Source organism: Cimex lectularius, unplaced genomic scaffold (assembly GCF_000648675.2).
Source record: "Cimex lectularius strain Harlan isolate CLEC.00 unplaced genomic scaffold, Clec_2.1 scaffold193, whole genome shotgun sequence".
NCBI classification, from domain to species: Eukaryota; Metazoa; Arthropoda; class Insecta; order Hemiptera; family Cimicidae; genus Cimex; species Cimex lectularius.
This window is the reverse complement of record NW_019392759.1, coordinates 960,728-968,972: the sequence shown is the minus strand read 5'-3', so window position 1 is coordinate 968,972 and position 8,245 is coordinate 960,728.

Sequence of the window (8,245 nt, the reverse complement as noted above, 5' to 3'; positions counted from 1 at the left end):
AAGGGAAACTTATAAATAATCGTCATATTCTGTTGTTTATTAACACTAAACGTTGTTATCGGCGTGACTTTAATCTTCAGGATTGTTTGAATCATTGAGCCAACATGATTGCTCCAGCGAGCATAATGAAGAAACGGCGAACAACGGAATTGAGTCCGTATTGTCCATAAAAAACGCGTCCGTATTTGTCAACAGAGGCCTAATCAATCGAAAGGAAGATTGGGGTGCTTATAATTCAATACGAATTTTATTTAAAATTGTAGGTTTGCGATTATTTAGTTTTAATATAGCTTGTGAGAGAGAGGTAAATAAATTTGGAGAAGAAAAACCAAACACATGTGAAAATAATAAAACGAGAAATTTTGAGCCAAGATTGAGATACAATAATACAAATAAATAATAAATCAACAGATTTTCCATTTGAAACACGAACAAGTAAGAAATTGTAAAGTCCTTGATTTTGTTGGAATGCTTTCACGTTGTGTACCACTATTAATCGGGCGAGATTGTATACACAATTCGGTTTACCGTCTTGTATTTGTTGTCGGCCAAAGAGAAACACAGAGTTAGAACTTTGATATTGGCCTTCGGTTTTGATTTGATCCATCGTTCGGCTTACAAGTGAAAAGTCGAACCATCAGGGTGTGCAACGGGCGAAATTCATTTTAAAAAATCTACCTCAGCGGATTAGTTTCTGTCAATTGTCTAAAATTAACATCTGGCCGTGGTAAAGGGACCATCTGAATGGCTAAAGCTATAAAAACGATCCAGTCCCCAAAACAACGTAATAAGTTCAAGTGGGGATTTTCCGATATATATATATTGCAAAAAAAAACCTGCAACTAATGGGAACTAGTGAACATAGAGAAATCCAAAATTGTTTTAAAGGAGGATGCAGGTTGTCCTCAAGAGATGGTACCGAAAAGTAACGCTCAATATTAGATTACAATTATATTATTTGTTATTTCATGTCTATCACAACAAATACAATAATTTGTTTGGTTTTTTTTCACCAAAATCCTACTATCCTGCACAAACTTGGGAATATCACAGATTTAGGAGTCTAAAAAACTATTAAGGATTTTCATAAAAACGTTTGCTTTACCCACAATCATACCTTATGAAAAGAAGTTTGGTAAACATATAAAACAGACGTTTAAAAGTGTGTCAATCGACCGATAGTTGAACAGACAATACGATGTTCCCCATATCTAGTTTTGTTTGAATCCTTTCTTTTCGGTCTGGATTTGATCAAACTAAACGTGAACTGTACATTATTGCTCGATTTAAGATGGCATATACAAAATTTAAAATTATGAAGGTTAGATGTATTTTCAATTAACACTAATAATAGAATAAGACTATTAATGTTTTATATAACCTATCAAATTGTAAGATATCATTGAGACACCAGTAACGGTTTAAGAAACAACTGAAATAAACTTTATGAACGTCTGTAATTTGAACGATCTCCTAGAAGTTGCATAATTGAGAAAGTTGTAGTAGTGTAGGATTAAAGAGAGGCACTACAACAGAATCGTACTATCGTTTACCAATTATTTTGTGCAATATTTTAACTTATAAAAAGTAGAATGTGGCTATTCGGTATTATAACATTCAAATAGTTAAAAATTTGACGGTGAATTTTTATTTCTCACCCTATTTCTTTTCTAATAATACCGTTTTATTTGCTAAACATTTTAACTTTTAATTACAACAAGTAAACAAACATCTACATGACAATTTTCTTTGGACCGTCGTAAGAAAGAATAATAAATTTACACATTGTTCAAAAAATCACGCAATCAAAAAATTATGATACAAGTTAATATTACCCGCTTGAAAAAAGTTACACCGAAATACTTAAAAATTAAATCTCTAAATTAACATATTTTTGTACAATGATGCATATTTTATAAATAGGGCCAGATTAACCCAATTATTTCCATTAACTACATCGAAAAATTCTGTGTCTGAGAGGACTTTTTATTAAAATACCGCATTATATAATAATTGAGGATTGGGCATTTAGTGGAAACAATGCAAAATTTTACATTCATAATTGCTTGTATGGTAAATGACCCAGGGTGCAATGCGATTTTGTGGTAATATTTACATAACAAGATGGCGGGGGCGTCGGTGGCCGCAACGGTTTAGGCGTTGACACGGCGCTCATCACTGTAAGGTTAAGGTCCCGGGTTCGAATCCAGAGGCCCTGCATTTTATACCCTGAGGGTTTATATGACCTCTGCTGTCGCGAACCCTCGTTTAAAAAAAAGTTTGGAATCGACAATTTGGATCATTGAAGACGACCGCCCACCCTGAGAAAAACGGGGGGGATGTAGAAATGGTGAGTGTCCCAACGCCTTTGTTGAATAATCGCTTTGTTAAATCGAACTGATGTCATCCGCATAATGAAACCGTTGGTTTGACACAAATTAGTGTAGCTTGGTCAAGTTCAGACGGTTCCTTCTTCCGGCGGAGGAAAGTCTAAATTTTGTACAAAACGGTTGACATAAGATATCGTTCGTTACAACATGGAGAATGAGGAAAACTTCAGGATGATGTCGACAGTATCACAAGGGGTTGAACGTACTAGCAAAGAAACTGAAGAGGATTTCAAATCAGGCATTTCATTCAACACAACAGCAGAAATGTTTCTTTGAGGCCATGAGGAGATGCGCTTCTCGACTAGCAACGTCCGCAGGATTTAACTCAGATGGAATGTGGCCCCAGTATGCCAAAGAAGTGGAGTCGGATTTTGTCGACCCGATTGGCTACGAAGGTTTTGAGACGGTGAGTTGGAGTGGCAAGCCAAGCTAACACAACTAGTGGGTCACTATAAAGATGAATTCTATCAGTAGTTATTTCAGAGAACGATGGGGCTAACAGTTTCCAGAGTTGTGACAAGAGCACAGCAGCGAGGAGTTCTAAACGCGGAATTGTTAACACTTTCAACGGTGCAATCCGACTTTTAGAGGCAAGAAGAATAACAATAGAGGGATTCTTGTTTGTTATCTATTAGACACATGCAGCATAACCCTTGGACGACACATCGGAAAATCTGATAATTCGAAAGGAACCCTTTTGGTAGAGAGAATAACGAGGAATTTTTAAATTACTTAACAAAGGCATTTGCCAAGAGAGTTTATTCCATTTTTCGAATAACACTTCAGAGCGTGTGTAGCCCCAGTCTAATCTTTCGCTCTACAGCAATTGTAAAAAAATATGTAGCGAGAAACAGAGATAGCTAGCGAGTCGAATATTTGGGCAACATATGAGAGAATTTTTCACTTGGTGACTTCTCCCTAAAACGGAGTAATTCGATAAGAAAAACAATCGGAAACAGGATCCCAAAGGAGTCGTAAGATAGTTGGGTTGCCATCGACATCGGGGAAAACGAGAGGCTCTATGTGCTCCTTAGGGACACTGTGCAATATGGGCAAATCAGTACTGGTCCATTTTCTTAATTAAAACCCACCCAACGCCAAGAGAGAAACCCGTTTCTTTTGCAATGTTTTCAGTTCTTCTTGAGAGTCTGCTCGCAAGACGATGTCGCCAGAGGGAATTCTTCTCCTTCAACGCAGAAGGAGCTAGACCATAAGAAAGTGTTCAATTCATACTCTTTCACTTGAGAAGAAGGGTCAGAACGCCAGAAAATGAATGTTTGAACTTCCTTTGCTCTCTTGTGACAAGGAACTGTCTATAAATAATACGCAAGTCGAAACGCACTGTTATTCGATGGGACCTAAAAGAAAGGATTACTCGGGGTAGTTCGTTTTGCAATTTGGGCCAGGAAGGAGTCTTTCGTTGAGTGAAACGCCATTTTCTCCTGGTTATTGAAGAGTGAGGAATCACATAAATAGATGGGCTTTCGGCAAGGCTAATGTGACCGAGATCTAGGTTTTCTTGTAGGAATAGTGGTAGGAGTAGTGATAGGCATTTTTGTTATCTAAGACGCCATATATGCGTTTTTCTAATTTCTAACCAATTTTCAAAATAATATTAAAAAGTAAAATTTATTGTATATATATGTATTAATATTAATAATATTATAATGTTAAAATTTTTCAATTTTATAATCAATTTCATAGTCAGTCTTTATAGCTCTGGGAGTCTGTTCGAAATTCCGAAAATCTTGGCAGGTATTCCTCAATATTTTTGTTCTATCCTTTGATATGTTTGACACCATATTTCAAAAAATCTTGTACAGAAATGCACTTTATTGCAGTGGTACTCATTATTTTTGATCTGTCCCCTTTCTGGGACCCTGTTAAATTGTAGATAAGAAACATGTAATTTTTTTATCTCAGATTCCGTATTCTTTTTTTTTTCTATTTATGAAGAGGTGTGGCTACCACAGAAAAGTTAGGTATGAACCTCGCAAGGAAGGATCAAAGTCCTAGAAACGATAATACTTGCTTTAGCGTTGTGAGTGTTTTTAGTTATTTTATTACTTCAATCCTTTCTGAGTCTCTTTGAATTGCATTATGGGATATTCAGTGACCTAGATATTTCTGTGTTTCTTTTGAAAAAGATGAATTTTTGTGGGTAAAGCGTAAGTCCTTTTATTTGAAGAATGGTTAATACGTAGATAATATGTTTTTTGTGGTTGATGTGGTTTCTGAAAAACATATAAAAATGTCGTCTAAATAATTCCAAGTAAATTTGTATTTTCCGTCGCTAAAAATGTTTTCTAGATACTCCGTTAACGCTTGGGGCTCTAATCTAACACCCATTGGTACTCCATTGGTACTGTTTTGAAGTCAAAAACTACAGAAGGTGCCTTAAAGGCAGAGTATTATTTTGAACCTTCATCTAATGGTAATTGGAAGAATGCTTGTGACAGATCTAGGATTTAGTTCTTAGTTATTGTATTATTTAGGAGCTTATATGTGATCGTTTTCATTCAAATCTGACGGATTCTGTGGATAAGCCGCTTGATTAATTGGAAGTGTATCATTTACATATATTTTTAAATTATAATTATTTGCTTGGTCAATTTTTTCTGTGAGTAGTTCAGGGGGTTTACTAATGAAGTATTGTTTTAGGCCATTTTTGTGTGAAAACGGAGGGTTTACTGAATCAAAATCGTCATCGTGCCGGTGTTCATCGAAGCATGTTTTTCTAAAGGCAACGTTGTTTCTTCATCAGGAGCGTTGTATATTTCGTGAATTTTGACAATAGTAATGTGATGTTATTTTGTGCCATTTTTGGATTTTATTTGTCTTCTGTCAACAATTTGTAAGTTTTTCAAGGGTTACGTAAAAATGAAATTTGTTTATTCCCACCATCAAATATCTTTCCTCATTGCTTCATAAAATCAGATCCCATTTTAAAAGGTACTGGCATAAATTTTTAGTTATTTATTCATTTGATTAAACATAAGACTTTTTAGTCATTACACACAATACAATTGCTTACAAAAATAGGAAATAAAATATAATTACAAATAAATCAAGGTCATATTACAATAAGGACGAATTTAAATTAATAATTAATACTACTTCTTTTTTAACTCGAAGGTTCAAAGATTTAAATAAAAACAAACAAAAATATTAACCATGATATCACACTATCATTATTAAACAAAACATAATTATTGTTATATTCGTGGCACAAAATTGACAATTTTTAATTATACCTATGTGTAAATGTCGAGTCACTTGTTTTAACCACTTGTTATAGTTGGCATTCGTGTTCTGCATGCTACTTTTTTGTATAAATGAAACATCCAAGCAACAAGTGCTCCTTGCTCTCCAGGTCACCGCACATAAGGCAGACAAATTTTGGACAATCTTTTCTTTGGTCTTTCAGTTTCCGTATTCCCAACAACCGGAATGATGCACTTCTTTCTTCGCCTATCAGCTGGTTTAAATAATCTTCAGGGTGCTTTTAACTAGAAATTGTAATGAACATTTTCTTTTCATTTCCTCAAATATTACTTGCGTACTTATATCGTTCACTCTTTTTTAAATAATTTTACATTGCATATTCCTCCGTAAGTATGACAGTTCAGAGTCCAACCTTGCCCAGTACTAAAAATTTCATTTTTCACTTTGCTTAGCAAAAATTTTAATTTACGGCTTATACCCTGAAACTCAAAACAAGTTCTAACTAATATCCTTTTCTCTACGTTTTTCAATTCCCACACAGAGTTTTAACCGTTCGAAGCGGTGCATTCACCTGTAACGGGCGATATCCAATTTCCCATAGTACCCCTGAATTTGTTGTCGCTTTCGGAAGTTTTCAAAAGTATTTAATAAATTCCGTTATAATTGTTTGCAATTCCTTCACAGTTTTATCTAAACCACAAATTTTTATTCTTTAGCTGCTTACAGATCTTACTAACACATTAAATAATTTTACCACTTCGTCCCACGGTAAACTAATCAGATTCTTTTTTAAAAGGGTTAAATATATGTAAAGCAATTTTAACTTTTATTTGAAAAAATGTACATGACATAGAAAAATTTTTATTTTTAAGGTCGCTTCTGTTAACATCGACAGTGATCTCTGTTATTGACATGTTATCGAGTTGGTTTTGGAAATTAATAGATTTTAATACAATTTTCCGCAAGTATTGAAAACATTGTTCTGACATGACATTTATTATGGAGCCAAAATCTATCAATGAGGGTCGTATGTTTGTTACCGATAATTACTATCTAATCTAGAGTAAATTTATCCAAGATTGGTAGTTGGGCTGCCGGCTCTATTAGTTTTTTGACTTGGTATCATTTTTGGGGGTTGAAACAATATCATTGTTTTGTGCAAATAATTGTTGTAATTAATATTTGTTCTATATTTTTTACTGAGAGTTGCAAATTTATTTCGTACTCGTTATTTTTATTGTAGGGTCTATTCCACATATTATTACCAAAATTCCTATTTCTCAGTCCATCTTATCGTTGATTCGGGAAGGTCTCTTGAAAATATATTCGCTCATTTTATTATGTTCTGAATAATCATAATTGTAACGTCCAGTTTCTGAATCGTTATAGGTGTGTCTGTTAGATTTGTTACAATTTGAATTATGATAGCTAATTGCCAGACTATTTTGATTCCGATAATTATTGCCGTTATGCCCGTAAAAGTTATTCCCGAGTTGTGCTTCACATTATTCTCCGAAAAATTATTATAACTGTTATAATAAATTAGAAATGATTGTCTCTAATCTATTGGGATAATATCTGAATCCTTGATATCAATGTGTTTTCAATAGGTCAGCATACGTGGGATTGTTGAAATCGGGTGCTGTATACTGTTCATGTATTCCTAATTCTATTTCTCTTATTTTATTGTACAATTGGTTATAATTTTAAGTGCTTTTTGTATTTAGTAAGAGTAAATATTTTGGATGAATAGATTGATGATATATTTTACGTTTCTGTTTCGTTATATTCTTGCAAGATTCTGAGTAATTTTATTTGGTTGTCCACATATCAACGTAGTTGTTACATATTCTCCCTTAGGGCTGAACAAATGTTCAATTTTTGTTTGTAAGTATTCTTTTGGAGACATCTCATTTTTCATTAACGATTCGGAGAATATTTCAAAATTGTTGTATGGTAAGCTACTGCATTATATACAAAATTTGGTGATAGAGGGTCTGTTTCTCTTTCAGCTATTTTTTGACCTGTAGGCGCAAATTGTATCAAAAAGGACATTATTTTGTTCGGTTCATACAGTTAGAAATTTTTCAATTTTTAATCTTCCTTACTCCATAGTATTGGCGTATAATGTACGAGTGTGATTCAGAAATATTGAATCTTCTTCTGATTTTTCTATTATCGATTTTTCTATGGTAAAAGCCAGGAATTTATGTTCAGACTGTTCTAACGAGCTTGCTTTGAGTTCTGGCTGAGCAAGGTTGAAGATGATGGCAAATCTGCATTAGTTATATTTTTTCTGATGAATTTTAGCTCTACATATTTTCTTGCATCTTTATCGAGTTGTTTGGATTCTAATTCCAATTCGTTACGAGCGATTAAGAAATTTGCTAAATCGATATCTTCCGTAAAATGTTTGTTATATCCTTGGTTTTTGCAAACAAATAATTTCACATTGGAGTCGTTATGTCCTGTTTCTCTGTTATTTCTTTCTTTGTTTGATCAAAGATGTGTTTAATGTGTCTGATTCTAAAGCAACTTCTGGATCTGACAATTTAGAAAAAAGGTTGTCTTTGATTGTAGTCAACATATTTTCCCTCATTGAAGAATGCATAAACGATCGTGCTCGTTGT